This window comes from Lygodium microphyllum, chromosome 29 (genome assembly GCF_053477565.2).
Source record: "Lygodium microphyllum isolate KBCC chromosome 29, Lygodium_microphyllum_v1.1.10, whole genome shotgun sequence".
NCBI classification, from domain to species: Eukaryota; Viridiplantae; Streptophyta; class Polypodiopsida; order Schizaeales; family Lygodiaceae; genus Lygodium; species Lygodium microphyllum.
This window is the reverse complement of record NC_141163.1, coordinates 37,059,996-37,077,090: the sequence shown is the minus strand read 5'-3', so window position 1 is coordinate 37,077,090 and position 17,095 is coordinate 37,059,996.

Genomic DNA, 17,095 nt, shown 5'->3' with positions numbered 1-17,095 from the left:
ACCTCGACAGGGCCTTCAGTGGAGTCCTTGGTTTCAGGTAGCTCGACAGGGCCTCTAGAGGAATCTTTTGTTTCATCCCACTCAATAAGACCTCTGTATTTCAAAAACTCTTGTTTCCGATAGCCTGGAAGAAGCTTCAAATTCTTACTATCTCCTACATAAGAGAGCAAATAGGAGCCAAGAACTCCAAAATATCCAGCTCTAGATCCACTGTATCCAGGCATAAAGCCAAAAACTCTTATGGCTTCTTCCTTCTCCACCAAAATGATCTTGTCCAAACCTCTGCTGAAAACTTGAGATCCAATAACCTTTGAGATAGCTCTCAAAGCCATCATTGGTAGACTTGGAGAGCTGGACAATCTACTATGATATATTACAATTGTTTGATTGTTTAAGTTTCCAATATAATGGCCAAGGCTTTGATTTTTTCCAAGCTTCATTGGCCTAGAGCCCTTGGCCCTTCCAAGAAAGTTGTCCAGATCTTCAATCTCCATCTATACAACAAACCACAACAGTACAAGATATAAGATATTTATCTATAATGCATAATAAAGTCTAACATAAACTCAATGGGTAACTTCGAATTATATTTCATACCTTAGGGTGTTCATCTTCTTCAAGAAGACTATCATCATAAAGATTTATTGAACTCTTGGGCTTCTCATCTGATGGAGACTTCAATCTCTCTTCATACCCTACATCATCAATATGAAGTTTCTTCTGGACCTGCAAGAACTCTTCTTCTATAGGTAGTCCCCCCTTTTCGTATTCTATGATCTGATTAATACATGTATGTAAGGCTATAGAGCTATCTTGGAAATTCTCTCCCTCAACATCAAGACTTGCTAGTGGTTCTTGTTCATAACCTATAAAATTCATGTCATTTTTGCCCCAACCTGCAAGGATTGCTAAGCAATAATCTTCTCTAAGATCAAAAAGATGTTGAATATCATTTAGCAACACATATCTCTTCTTGTTGATAAGATAAGTGGGAAATGTTGGAACACAGGCAAGAGGACCTTCTTCATTAACCTGTGCACTTGGCTCAATCTCCTTTTCTTCCACCATTGTGATATTGTCACTCTTGAATAAACCTACATCAAAACCTTGGACAAGTTGATTCTCAACATCTTCTTGGAACATCTCCTCCTTCTCTTCGACCTCCTTTTCCATACTTGCAATATCCTCTAGCTTTCTCTGTTGGTCTATATCTGGAGAAGAATTTTCCATGTACTGAAGATACACAATAAATCCAACGTCCTTGTGGATTAGAAGGCATTGGTGTTGGTACCTGTGGAAAGGGCAACATGTTTCTTTCTTTCTAAATTCCTCATCAATGAGGTTGAACCTGCCGAGCAAAGTTGACCTGGATGTATTGGTGGCTCCCATGACATCACTATAATGAACAAATCCATTGACTTCCAAACCTTGCACATGTCTATCATAAAAACATCTGTACTCCTTAAGTTTATCATCAAGATCCTCCAATAACTCCTTCAAATCAAAAGGAACATTGAAAATTTCCCTGATATAGCAAAACTTGGAAGAATTTCCAGTGATGTGTAAAAAATCAAAGAGCCTATCATCAGATGTCTCAATTATCTCCTCCTCATCCATTCCTTCCAGAGATAGCTTCCTCTTTGTCATTTTGACCAGAAAAATATTTATTCCTGAAAAAAAAAAGCAGAAAAGAACCAATATCCAATAAAACAAGATGATATCATGGAAAGAGGCCCCAACATTTATTTTCCAAGACAAAAAAATCAAAACAGGAGAATTTTTTTAGTTGACCGGTGAAACGCGAAAATTCAAGTGTGAAAGGCAAATGCCTGTGAAGGAATCGCGTTTCATCGGACACTAGCTTGAAGACAAAAATTATTCTAAAATGTGGCCGGTGAAACGCGATACTAAGCAAAATATCATCAACAGATACATTTTCTCGTGTTTTACTTGTTAAAAATTGCAAATGAAGAAAGGAAACATGAACAATAAATAAATTCTATGAAAACACACAAATTGATGATATAATCATTTTTGGAAAAGCTATGCTGCTTTTGAAAGATAGAAAGCACATAACATCTTTAATTGTTTAAGTGTTATAAAACATTCTTTTTATATTAATCAAATTTATTTTGTTAAAATGCTTGTAATAAAAAAAATTGTTACCTATCAAAGATTGTTGAACTGCTCTCCACACAGGATGCAAGGACCTTGAAGGGAAGTCGAGACGAAATTTTGGCAGAGAAGAAGACAATGTCGGAGAAATGGGTTTGAAATGCTTTTATATCGACCGTTAAGCATGTGGTGATAGTTCCAACGAAAAAGTTTGTGTAATAATGGAAAAATACGTGTACACGTGTCTGACTTAACACAGCATAATAAACTCCTCAGAAGACGTGCGCATTCTCTTTTTCCAAAAATACGTTACACGTGTGTTAAATAACCCTTTTCCAAGTAAATAAAAAATTTCGATAAGCGAGAGTACGTCACACGTGTGTTATTAACACTTTGCGAAGAACGTTGAGTCCATGCAAATTCACCGCCTTCAGCTTTCATCGCATTTCATCGCTACTCCATCTTTGTTTTTGGTGTTCCTTCCAGTCTCCAAGCATTTCCTTCCAATCTCCAAGCATTTCACTGCTTCTCCAACAAAGCAAACCTTCAAGCATATTGTCATCTTTAGGCTGAGATTGTGAAGAACAAGCTGAAAAGAAGGTATGGTTTCTGCATCTTGCTTTTCAATAATAAGCTCCATTCAATGCATTGTTTTAATATTTTTCCTTAATCCTTTATGTTATTATTAGCTCATGACCACTACAAAAGAATTTTTTCCACAGTGAAAGCATTCCTTAATATTGTAGATATTTAAGGAAATCTTACTGTGATCTGCATGAGCTATCTGAAATCCATGCTGCTGTTAATAATTACTTATCTGAGCATTCCATACTCTCGGTGCCTGTTTCTTTCCTCCCTATGGATATTTTAAGTAATCTTAAAAGATTTCCTTGGATCAAAGCTCTTTTTTCTTGGTTTTGTCAATTTTTATGCTATTCATGAGCTGTCCGGTGAAACGCGAAAATAAGGTGCTTCAAGCAGGTTTCCTGGCTTAAATTCGCATTTCACTGGACACAATGGACAACAAGTCCGGTGAAACGCGAAAAGAAGCAGCTGCAAGGAGGCGCCTTGCTTGACACTCGCATTTCACATTGTCAATTTTTATGCTATTCATGAGCTGTCCGGTGAAACGCGAAAATAAGGTACTTCAAGCAGGTTTCCTGGCTTAAATTCGCGTTTCACTGGTAACAATGGACAACAAGTCCGGTGAAACGCGAAAAGAAGCAGCTGCAAGGAGGCGCCTTGCTTGACACTCGCGTTTCACTAGACAGCTCGAGAAAAATTCAGCTGATACGAGAAAACGCCATGCAGCATAGATAACTCTTGTCTGGGACTCGCGTTTTACTTTACATGCTGGAGAAGAAGTAACATATGTTTTTTTGGCAGATGGCTAGGACTAAGTCAACAGCAAGAAAATGGAAGATTGATCCGAGGGATTTAGCATCAAAGATTCATCAGTCTTCAAAGCCTCAGAGGCTCTCTAGAAAGTCAAAGCCAAGGAGAAGGTTTTCTCAAAATGTCAAGTGTCTAAGGGAGATTAGGAAGGCAGTAAATGCTCTTGACAATGCAATTCCAAAGTTGTCTTTTCAGAGGCTTGTCAGGGAAATTTGTGACAGATATAGTTTGGATAGTTTCAGATGGACAAGAACAGCTCTTAATTGTATACAAGAAGCCACAGAGGATTTTCTAATTGAGTTTTTCCAAGATGCCTACATTTGTGCTGCTCATGCTCATAGGCTCACACTCATGGACAAGGACATGGTAATTCTTAGGAGGCTAAGATATAGATTTTCAAAGGTCCTTGAGCCAATTCCCCTCACTGATATGAAGACATTTAATATCCTTAATGTGCCCCCAGCTAGAAGAAAGAAAGATGATTCTGGTGTCAGGGTTGAGGATGTCACCCATGAGAAGGATACAAGGCAACATGAAAAAGAGGAGAAGGCTAAAGAGGAACAAGCAGATAAATGGAGAGAGTATAGGAAGCAAAGGGTTGAAGAAAGGGAAATAGAGCTACTAGAGTCCTTTGAAAATGAGCTAGCCACCCTTCTTGAAGCAACTAATCCAAAAGGATTCAGTGTGTTTTGTTTCTTACTTGGTGACTTAGGCAAAAGAACTGAGGTTCTCTCCTTTGATGCTGGATGTGTTCAGATTCTTAAGGATAAAAGAAGAGAAGTAAATGACACTCTTATTCTTGCTGGCCTAAGGTATGTCCATCCATAATTACTTATACTTTTTGATATTTTTTTAGCAATAAGATTTTTCTTGTTTATACTCACTATTTCTATGCCTTTTCTAGGTGTATAATGCATGAGTTTCCTTTGGATATACAACAAAAAATTGAGGTTTTTGATCCATCTGTCTCATTCTTTATGAGGAATGAGCTTGATGCAAGTTTTATTGAGCACTGGCTCAATTTGATTGACTTCCATACTTTGGAGCTGCTTATAATTCCATATAATGAAAAGTAAGTGATTCAATATTCTATTAGAGTTTTTGAGATTTTATCCTACTAATTTGTTGAGATATGATTGCTTTTAGTTCTCATTGGAGCTTGATTGCAATAGACCTTGTGGATAAGCAATGCTTTTTAATCAACTCTATGAAAGGAAGCCATGGAAATGCTAAATTGTAAGTTATATTATCCAAGGGCTCCTTGATATTTCAATTCTTTTTTTTGTAAGTACTCTAAATTTCAACATATTTTATATACAGAGGTGCCAAAAGATTAATTGAAGAGCTAGAGAAAAGACCCCCTATGCCATCTGATTTTCTTGCAACAATGCAATATAGACAAGTTGCGGTAAGTTATTCATTAAAATAATTGAACCATGAGTTTATTCTATGAACTACCATTCGTCCTCTTTATAGTTTTACTTTGTGTTGGTGGTTGCAGTGTCCCCATCAGGATGATAGCCATTCTTGTGGCTGGAGGGTGATTGCAAATGCTAGAAGAATGGTTAACTTTGTTTATCTTAATGATGATAAACATGTAAAGGTAATATGAAAGATGCTAAACTTTAAGATAGATATTAATTGCAAATAGTCCATTGATGATAAAAATATAGTCTATTGTAAGAACAATAATGAACTAAAACTCTTTTTTCTATAAATGTGTGACAGTTTTTGAAGGATTGCTATACATCTGAGCATATTTGGTACATCAGAGCAAAGCTCTTGAAGTATATGATGGTCAATTGTATACAACCAACAACAGAGATTGGTGGGGATTTACACCATGAAGGAGATGCGGTGCCTATAACCAGGGAAGGCAAATCCACAGCTTCAACACCTTCTATACCCAAGACATCAAAGCAAGGCAAAAGGACTCCTAGAAAGGATAGTTCTCCAAAAAAGAAATAGCTTTGCCATATCGCCTTGTAGGCCTTCATATATAGAAATTTGCCCTTCAGCCCTTGTATATCTCATAGAGATGGCAGATAGACATCTGCTACAAAATTTGTACATGTATTTTATATTGATAGTAAAGATATCTTTTCTTGAATGTCATTGCAGTGTATTTTATTTTCTCTCCTTTTCGATATCTGCAAAAAATAAATTACAAATGTTTGTTAGTTAGAAAGTGAGATCTTGATATACATCTAAGTAGATATAATATGATGTGAAAACTTACTCGTTTCTTGTCAAGTTGGAATACAAAGAAGCATGGTAGTTCAATGTCTTCATTTTGTAAATCCATCCTCACTTGATGTAGCGTACATGATTTTCTGATCTTTAAGATTGCAATAATATCCTCGTTGAACCAAATATCAAGATCCACAATAGGATCCTTGCTGAAGTCATTAAGATTCTGGTCTAAAGCAACTAGACTACTGCCAACAAAATGCCATCGACTATAGTAAAAGCTAAGGATAAAATTTTGAGTAGCAATCATATATTTACAAGCTATAGAGTCTTGATCTATCTTACATATAATTTTTCCTTCTGTCCTTGTATCCCATCCTTCATCAACAAATTGTATGATATGATCATATGTTAGTCTCTTCACTGAAAGCATGGTTTTTGTTATTCTTATCTCCATATTAGAGAAGAAATCAATAAATATATTAATAGGCATAAATAAAGTAACTTTGCTTAGCCTACTTGAGATATTAGATTTTAGTGCTTTCTGGATCTCAGAAAATATCTTACATCTATAGCCCTCACTAGTAGCTGGACTTGGCAAAGGCCACTCAAAGCTTGAAAAATCTGGCAAAGGAAGGAGTTTTATTGATCCCCATTGGCAACACCACATAGGAATAACATAAGAATGGTCATAAAAGAATATTCCATTCTCTGCAAGCTCTGTCTTCTTTCTACCTCTATACATTTCTTCTCCAATTGAACCATGTATAACATCAATAACATCAATAATAGATTCCACTGGTTGCCATTCCCCAAGATTAGAGGGATAGACATCTACAAGACAAACAAATATTATAATGGAAAAACCTAAACCAAGAAAGGAAAAACTTTAAGAATCAAATTCTTACAATTTGGTCTATGCATTGGAAGCTTTGAAGATCCAGGTTTCAAACACAGCTCTCTATGCATGAACACATGTTGCACTAGTACCTCTTTGATACTATTCTTATTTGCTCCAAGCTTAAAATCTCGGATTCTGCCCTTCCAAGCAGAGATAAACGAGCTCTCATGTCTTTGCCTTTTTCCACGTTTTGCTTGTTGCATGGTGATCCAACTACCTTTGCTAATGATAGTAGGAATCCATCTTCCATTAGTTTGGAATGAGTTAAACACTGATATGGATGTGATTTGGGAGCTTGGACGCCTTGTTGAAGGTCGAATTTCTGTATCCATGGTAGAAGAGAGAGATACATGCACACACACACACACACACACACACACACACACACACACAGAGGACTAGGCTATCATAACGGAGGGAAAAACAATAGAGGAATAAAAGAAAGGAGGGAAAAAACTGAGCGCCATGCTTTTCACCAATTTGAATTTCGATTACATCAGTCATTATCATTAATCTAGAAACATCATTAAATAAAAGTAGCCGAGACTCTATGCCATTAATGCAAAATATGTCATAATCACGAATATAAGAGACTAAAATACATAATAAAAATACAAATTCGTAATATTATCATATTTATATATTTTTGTAAAATTATTTTTTAATTTTTTTTAATTAGAAGTTCCGTTACGGAGGCTTTGCTCTTATTGGTCTAGAGCACTCTCTCTCCACATCCTAAAAGGCATTTTCGAGACCTCAAAACTCCCCTAATGACCTGCGCCTGTGTCTACAATTCCTTTTCGTGTCATATCTCCTAAGGCTAGGACGGGTAAAACTGCATGCATTTCAGTGCCTTCCCAAAAAGCATTGATGTGCAAAGACTTAGGAGTTGAGTGTAGAGTTAGACTTGGGATCTATGTAACTGCATCAAGATCTTGCGGATCAGCACCCGCAAGTCCTGTGTGTCCCTCCATCAAGTCTTTTAACTCCTGCCATAAGGAATGATTCTGCCTAAGCATGTCTTCCAAGCTTAGAGTTATTGGAGTAGACAACAAGGTTGTGAGGAGGCTACTGGGCTCTTGTCTTCCCCTGAGGCTAGCATTTCTAGGCCATGTGTTCTGTCTTCCATGGCAAGTTTCCCCTTGGCCTTGCTGCTGAGTTGCCCCCAGTGGTGCAGGTATGCTCGCAGCTTGTGGTTTTGAAGGTGAGACTGGTGTGCTCACGCTGGAGAAATCGTCAATAGGATCTTCTAATATGGGTTCAGCATCCTTAAGGTGCTTTTGGGCGTCCTTGATCCACTCCTTGACCTTAGCTATAGCCTCGAGCTGTCGTTTGGGATGGGGATATTCCCCTACCTTGGCACTCCCTAGCTCGGCTGTCTTAGGAGCTGAGGTCTCTGCCTCTGCGTCTGTGACCCTCTTTCCTATTACTAACGTAGTCGCTTCCTCGGTTTTAAGAGTTATCTTTGCATCGGTTCTCTTTTTCCGTCTCCTCCGGCTTTTCTTTCCTATTGAGGTTGCGTCAAGGTTACTTGGCCCTGGCAAAGAGATGCCTGCCTGTTTTGTTTGAGCTCACATCATAACATGTAGTGGGATGGGTGTATCCTCACTGTCAAAGGTTTCCACTCCAAAAAGCCCCAAAGGCACCGATGGCATGTTGGGGCAGAGCTAGTTGATGGCTTCCGCCTAGGACAGTCAGAAAACAGATGTGTGATTCCACACTCTGTGCATCGGAGATCCGCTTTGTCCTTGTTAGCTTGTTCTCATTCTAGGCAGCGTGATGAAATGTGGCCTGGGTGGCCAACATGTGACTGGATCTTGGCTTGGCCCTCCAAATCCTCTGCCTCTTCCTCTTCCTAAAGCCATCACCGGCACCGGCCGATAGTCCATCAGGACTGGGTTGCCCTCCTCGTCATAGGATATGTACGGGTTGACATATGTTTCTTCCTCATTAGGCTCCTCCACAAAGTGAACAAGAGCATCGCTAGATGGGTGGGTTACAAAAGCCCTTGGTGGTCTGGGTATACCAGTTGGGTTCATCTCCAGCCTAGGTACGACAGGTCTTGAGTCAGTCGGTGCTGGGAGAGCTAACTGGGCTCCCCTCCCAAAGAAATTGGGTGGCCTATTACCTAAGTATGGAGGGTTGTACTGATGCGTGTATGGGAATCTCCTCGGCATTCTACAATGCACTGCATCATGCTCGAATCTACCGCAATTTGAGTACAGTTGAGATCTAGGATCTTGGCACTCAACTGGGAGGTGATTGCCGCCGCAGTATATACATTGTACATGCGATCTCACAGGCTTCCTTACTAGCTCTTGCAACCGTGCAATATCCATTCTCATTTCTGCCATCCCCTGGTTGTGGTCTACACTCTTTCCCTTATCCTGCACACTAGCAGTTGCTTTTTCCCCCGAAGTAGTTGATCTCTCAGGGTCCCTCTGGCTTGCACTCTCTCGGTTGGTAGTCGTCATGCTGCGTTCCCTGAGTTGATCATCTACGCGTATTGCCTCCTCGAAAACTCTAGCTAGCATGTCTCGTTGCAAGGTGGAGTTACTGGCCAAAGCCTTGTAGAGCTCCTCACTCCGAATCCCGTTCATGAACATTGTAGACACTGCCCTCTCGGTAGGTCGCTCATTGGCAGGGATTCTCTTGTAGAGGCTACGCACCTGAGTGGCGTAATCCCCTACGTCTTCCTTCTCCCTTTGACTGATATTCATCAACCTAACAATGAGGTTATTCGAATACCCTGCCTCTGAAAACCTCTTGATGAAGAGGCCCTTAAGGCGAACAAAGTTCGTACGTTCTGCGTCATCTAGACTAGAATACCAGGTCCTCCCCTTATCACCTAAGCACAGGCCGAAAGCTTGAGCTCGCTGCACAGGGTCAGTAAGACCGTTTGCCTCACATACTTTCTTGAATTGCTCCATGAAGCTGTATGGGTCACTGCTAGGTTCGTATCTAGCTAGTTGTTTTGCTACGATGGGGATTCTAGCCTGCCCTTTAGCCCCTTGCGTGACTCCCAATCCCGATAGTAGCGTGGTGGCTAGGGCAGTAGCGCTCTGTTCAACGGACATATTTTCCAAGAGTCGCTTTGCTACCAGTTCGCTCAATGTCATGTCAGCCTCTACTGCCCATTCCCTCTCTACATTCGGTCCAGATTTGGCCGCTCCAGCTAGGTCGTCTAGCCTCGTATATATCTACGTCTTGCTGTAGCCTTCTAGCCCTTTGCTCATGGTTGTAGGCAATTATGCCTTCTAGCACTCTCTTGATTGCTCTTCTCTCTTCTTCCAGGTTTGCTACCACTTCCTCTACAGGTCTGCCCTGGATCACGATCCTAGTGAGTAGATCGTAGTTGTGGACCAGTTCTTTCCTGGACTGAGGTTGGAAATTATCCTAAGTCTAATTGGTCCTCTCCTCGTTCGCCTCTTGATCCCGACATTGTTTCTGCTTCCAGCTCCATGAGGTTGTCAATAAATCCAAGCAGCTCCGGCAGTGTCCAATCCTCTATATTGTCGCTTTCCATGTCTTCGTGTCTTCTCCAAGTCCTACTAGTAGGGCACTCAGGCACCTGTCTAAGTCTTGGGGTCTTCTCCTACTAGTGGGTTCCTTAATTTTATTAGATATCCTGATGTGTTCCTTGTTATTTGAAAGCAGCTGCAATCCTTATTCACACCTTATTCTTAGTGCTTTCGTGGTGCTTGGTGCGAAAATAGGCTTTTCTCTTTTCTTGCAGTGCAAACTTAGTGGAATACAAGAGTGAAGTGCTGATGCAGAAAGCGTTTAATGCTAACTCCACTCTGTTTCTCTCCACATTCTTAGCCTGATTTGAGTTCTAAGCTCGGTTCCCGGCTATTCTATGGTCTTTCTGAAGGTCTGTGCTGCGTTTTCTATTCTGCTCTAAGTTCGATTGGTCTCTAAAGGTTCTAATGGTCAAACTGGGTCTTGGGGGTGTTCAGGGTTGTGTCCTGGGGGTTAGGTCTGTGACAAGTGTTGAGATAGCGAGCTCCACTCGTGATATGCCAGGGTGACCGTTGTGCATTTATGTCACCGAGGTGTTAGTTGCAGATGCGGTTGGTACACCGCCCATGAATAATAGCTACATGATAGCTATCCTTATCTACTCTAGTTCGTGGCTTAGTTAGTATGCCACCTTAGTTATTTGAGTTTGGTTTGAGACCCATATATAGGGTTCTTCTATTTCTTTGTAAGAGAGTTCTTTTTGGCTTACACAACTAAGAAGAGGAAAACTGTTTTCAGCCTCCACCTCTGTGTGTATTCCCCCATTGTGCAAGCAAGAAAGCTATAAGTGAGACTCCTTCCTTCTCTCCCACAATCCTGACATGGTATCAGAGCCTTGTTCGTGGTAAGGAGCTCAAGAAAGCAAGCCAAGCTCGCGGTGTTCTGGTAAGAGGAGCAGTGTTGCTTTCATTTTCTGTTTTGGGAGCAGATCTCTGCAGGTAGCACAGCCGGAAATTGCAGGAGTGCATTGTCTCAGGTTGAGACGCCCTTCGCGGTGAAGCAAGAGGGCAGTATATGCTGCGGGAGGAAAGCTTTAGCTCTCGGCGACCCTGTTTTTTTGATTTGAGGCCATTTCGGGGCCTGTTTTGAAGGCGGAAGTTTTCTGCACGCACTCAGGAAAAGGCCCTGTTGTATGCTGTGCGACCACTGTTCTACAGGTCGGTGAAAAGTTACCACAGAGATTGCATCATATGCTTGTGTGCAGAGACATTGGGAGTTACAGAATCATCCCTGTTGCCTGTTGATGCAAAATCGTCACTAGGAAGTGACTGTGTGGTCAAATACCACTTTCGCTAGTTTTGCAGATTTGCCCTTGTGAGGGTGAAGCTGTGTTTTTTGCAGTGACAGAATTTTTTGCAGTATTCTGTAATGGCATCTGATTCTCTCTCACAGATTGTCACTGAAAAGCTTGACAAGAACAACTTCCAAGCATGGAAGTTTAGAATGACGAATTTCTTATGGGAAAAGGATATTGGGAATTTGTTGCAGGAAATGAAGAAGAACCAGTTCTTCCTGATGTTCCCAATCAACAGCAAATGCAGGCATTCAAAGCATGGCATGAGAGAGCCAGGAAAGTTATGTACTGGCTGTCTATCAGTATTTCAGACTCTATGATTGTGCATATTCAGGATGCAAGTACGCCAAAGGAGGCATGGGATACTTTGTCAAAAATGTATAGTACAAATACTCAAGCCAAGAAAATGCAGCTCAAGCAAGAGTTGCATAATGTGCAAAGAGAAAATATGAGCATCAATGACTACCACATGAAGGTGAAGAAGATTGCAGATGCACTTGCTTCCATTTGGTCGCCAGTGGAAGATGATGATTTAGTTTCTGTGACCTTGAATGGTCTAGGAAAGGATTATGCGCAGTTTCGGACATCCATTTCCGTCCGTGAAAGATTTTCTGATTTTGAGGAGTTGATTGCTCTTCTAATTTCTGAGGAGCAGAGAAATGGTGGTGCATCTTCTTCAGGAGGAACTTCAAAAGAAGCTGTCTTCTACTCAAATGCTGGAAGAGGTAGAGGCAGAGGTAGAGGAGGCCGATTTGGAGGCCGTGGTAGAAATCAGAATATGCAGCAAACTCAAGAAAACCAGTCCTATGGAGGAGGACGTGGTAACTCTAGAGGCAGGGGGAGCCAAAGAGATCGTGGTGGATGGCAAAGAGGTCAAAATGCAAACAGTAATGTTGAATGCTACTACTGTGGTAAAATGGGTCATATGGCTAAAGACTGCTATAAAAAGCAGAATGACATCATGAATGGAAAACTACAACAAGGGAATTATGCATCTTCTAGTAGACAGGGTGATGACAGAAATGAGCATTTGTTCATGGTGCAGCACATGAACAATTCTGTGACAAGTGCAGAAGAAAGCAATGATGTATGGTATGTTGACTCAGGTGCATCAAACCACATGACAGGTCATGCAGAATGGATGGAGGATGCAAGGAAAATGGAAAAACCAGGATTTGTGGAGACTGGTGATGATACTGCACATCCTATTGTGCAGATTGGAAAAATTCCCTTGTCTATGCAGGATGGGAAAAAGAAATACCTGTCCGATGTATTTCATGTCCCGAATATCACCAAGAATCTGGTTTCTGTCGGTCAAATGGTTGAGCAGGGCTTGCAGGTCAGATTTAATCCTCATGGATGCTTTGTTGAGGATATGAAAAATAAAGGTCGCTTGATAGCAAAAGGAAAGAAGAAGGGCAGAATGTTTACGTTGGATGCAGACATGTCTGAATTGAGTGCAGCAATGTTTGCACATGGGACCGGTGTAGTTGCAGATATTGATATCTGGCATAAACGCATTGGTCATGTTAATGTACAGCGACTTAAATCAATGCAGGCCCAAAATATTGTTGCAGGATTGCCAAAATTCAAGGTTGCAAAAATGCATAAGGTATGTGAAGCCTGTCAGTTTGGAAAACAGGCAAGGAAACCATTTCCTAGACATGTTCAAGAGAGTGAGAAGCCATTGGAATTAATCCACTCTGATGTGTGGACTACTAAAGCTGCATCTCTTGGAGGCTGTCATTATTTTGTCACTTTTATTGATGACTATAGCAGAAAAGTTTGGGTGTATTTTATGAAAAAGAAAAGTGAAGTTTTTGGGCATTTCAAAACCCTTAAAGCTATGGCTGAAAAAGAAACAGGTCTGCAAATAAAATGCCTAAGGTCAGATGGAGGGGGAGAGTACCTCTCAAATGAGTTTGCAAAGTTCTTGCAGGAGCATGGCATAAAGCAGCAATATTCATGCAGTTATACCCCACAACAAAATGGAATTGCAGAAAGGAAAAACAGGCATGTTGGAGAGGTATCTCGTGCCATGCTCAATGAAAAAGACTTGCCAGATTTTTATTGGGCTGAAGCAGTTGCTACAGCAGTCTACATAATGAACAGGACTCCCACTACAGTAATACATGGAATGACTCCAGAGGAGAGGTATACTGGTAGGAAACCAGATATTTCTCATTTGAAAATTTTTGGTTGCATTGCCTATGTACATGTGCCAGATGAGTTGAGATCCAAGTTGGATCCAAAAGCTGAGAAGTGCATCTTTATTGGTTACTCTCTGCAGCAAAAAGGGTATAGATGCTATAACCCTTCTATTCGTAAGTTTACAGTGAGCAGAGATGTTGTTTTTGATGAGATGAGTAGCTGGTATAAACCAGTAAGTGTGATTGATGATGTAGATGCACAAAATGGTAATGCTGCACAGAATTCACAGCAGCAGTCACAAAATATTAGTGGACCTGGAGCATCCTCTAGCAGTGGTTCACATTCTTCACCATGGACAGGTAGATTGATATCAGGAGAATCTTCTCAAAGCAATACAGATAGTGGTATGCAGGTATCACGAAAAGGAAAAGAGAAGGTTGATCAGCCCATGCTTGATGTGAATGCAGGTCACTCTTATGTGGATAGTGAATCCAGTGGCTCAGAACAGAGCATTGATGATGAGTTGGGCATTCCTTCTATTGTTACACCTGGAGTAAGGAAAACCAGGGATGTTTTGAGAGCACCTGGGAGTGAACCTACTTTGCGCAGGTCTACCAGAGTTAGATATCCTGTGGATAGGCTGAAATATGATGGATTTACAGCCATTCACTATGCATATATGGTCAAGGTGATACAGGAACCAGAACCCACTTCTTTTGAGCAAGCCATGGGAAAAGAAAAATGGGAGAAAGCCATGCATGAAGAAATGGATGCCTTGGAAGCAAATGCTACATGGGAATTGGTACCTTTGCCTAAAGGTAAGAATGCAATTGGCTGTAAGTGGGTTTATAAGGTGAAGCACAATGCAGATGGTTCTGTGAACAGATACAAGGCAAGATTAGTAGTCAAGGGGTATGCACAAACATATGGCATTGACTATGAAGAAACATTCAGTCCGGTTGCAAGGATGGCAACCGTAAGAGCAGTCATTGCTATGGCTGCATCAAAGGGATGGTCTTTACATCAGATGGATGTAAAGAATGCCTTCTTGCATGGTGATTTGCAAGAAGAGGTCTATATGGAGCAGCCACCAGGTTATATGCATGATGTTCATCCTGAGTTTGTTTGCAGGTTGAAGAAAGCTTTGTATGGCTTGAAGTAAGCACCTAGAGCATGGTCTGACAAGATAGGACAGTATCTTGTCACTATTGGCTTTCAGATTTCCAAGGCAGATTTCTCACTTTATGTGAGAAAAACAGAGAAAGGTATTATGCTACTTGTCATTTATGTTGATGATTTGATTATGACAGGTGACAGTGATGAAGATATCCTTCATGTGAAAATGCTATTGAAGCAGAAGTTTGAGATGAAGGATTTGGGAGAGCTGCGTTATTTCTTGGGCATTGAGGTGATTAGATCACCAAGTGGGATACAGCTCTTGCAGAGGCAGTATGGATTGGACATGCTGTCCAAATATGGGATGACAGGCTGTAAGCCTATTTCAGTTCCTTTGGAGCAGAATGTGAAGCTGAGCGCAGATGCAGGTGAGCTTCTGGAAGACACTACTATGTACAGACGCATAGTAGGAAGTTTGATTTATATGACTATTACCAGGCCAGATTTGAGCTATGCTGTTGGATTGGTAAGTCAGTTTATGCAGGCTCCAAGGAAACCACATTTGGATGCGGCTAGACGCATACTCAGGTATGTAAAGTCCACATTGCAGTATGGACTATTTTATGAGACTGGGGTTCAGATACAGTTGCATGGATACACTGATGCTGATTGGGCTGGTAGCATTTCTGATAGACGATCTACCAGTGGATATGTGTTCTCTTTTGGGAGTGCTGCAGTCACTTGGAGCAGCAAGAAACAGCCTACAGTTGCCTTGTCGAGCACAGAGGCTGAGTACAGGGGTGCAGCAATGGCTGCATGTGAGGTAGCTTGGTTGCATAAGCTACTTTATGATATGCATCAGTCTATAGATGGGCCAGTTGTCATTTATTGTGACAACATGAGTAGTATACACTTGGCAAATAACCCAGTCTATCATGCTAGAACAAAGCACATTGGGGTGCATTATCACTATGTGCGAGAGAGGGGTTTACTAGGTCTTATTGATCTAGTTTATGTCAGCACAGAGGATCAGGTAGCTGACATATTCACGAAGGCATTGGGCGCAGAGAAGCTGTGCAAGTTCAGAGACCTGCTTGGTGTGCAGGAATTGGGATTGAGCTCGAGGGGGAGTGTTGAGATAGCGAGCTCCACTCGTGATATGCCAGGGTGACCGTTGTGCATTTATGTCACCGACGTGTTAGTTGCAGATGCGGTTGGTACACCGCCCATGAATAATAGCTACATGATAGCTATCCTTATCTACTCTAGTTCGTGGCTCAGTTAGTATGCCACCTTAGTTATTTGAGTTTGGTTTGAGACCCATATATAGGGTTCTTCTATTTCTTTGTAAGAGAGTTCTTTTTGGCTTACACAACTAAGAAGAGGAAAACTGTTTTCAGCCTCCACCTCTGTGTGTATTCCCCCATTGTGCAAGCAAGAAAGCTACAAGTGAGACTCCTTCCTTCTCTCCCACAATCCTGACAACAAGGTCAACTAAAGATCCTTATTTTTCCTTCTGGTAGGATGGTCCGATTCCCAGGATCGGACTGTCCGATTCTGGGAATCGGACAGGGCTGATCCGACTCTAGTAGTCGGACGGTCCGATCCTTGCAGTTGGACAGGGCTGCTCCGATTCTTGCAGTTGGACAGAGTGGTCCGAGTCCAGCAGTAGGACAGGTCTGGTCCGACTCTAGTAGTCGGACGGTCCGATTATGATGGGCGTCCGAGTGCCATGTGGCACATCCAATCGGACTATCCGATTCTGGGAATCAGACAGGGCTGGTCCGACTCCCTCAGTCGGATGGTCCGATTCTTGGAATCGGACGGTCCGACTCCAGGACTCGGGTGGTCCGATTCTGGGAATTGGACCACTGAGACCTGGTCCGACTGCGTCTGGCGGCAGGCGCGATTTCGACGCGTTTCGATCCCACTTGACGCCTGCTACACACAATCACAAGAAACTTTTCAAATATGATTAGGGCACTACTAAGAAGCACCAGACTCATCTGGAGTAGCACAAATCGATGGCACCCAGAATCATGATAGCGCTCCCTGTTCCTGGAAACCAGAAGCTCTCTCTCTCTCTCACACACAAAGCTAACCAGTGAAATGAGGTTTGCCTTGGCCTCCCAAGCCTCTTAAGTTTCTTTCCTAGCACTGCAAAACCTTAAAGCCAATTCCCTTTTCCTGTTTTACCCAGAAATTTGAATCTGGTCCCCTGTTTCCCTGTTTCTAACAGCAGCCAAAACCTTCTGTTTTCTCTTTTCTTAACCTAATCTAACCTTAATCTAGTGCAGCCAAAATGCAAAACAGAGATGCAGAATGGTAATCCTACACTAATGCTTCCAACAAACCAAAACACTTACTTATTTCACGGATTAAAACATCCTAAATCTCCTAGCTATCTCGAG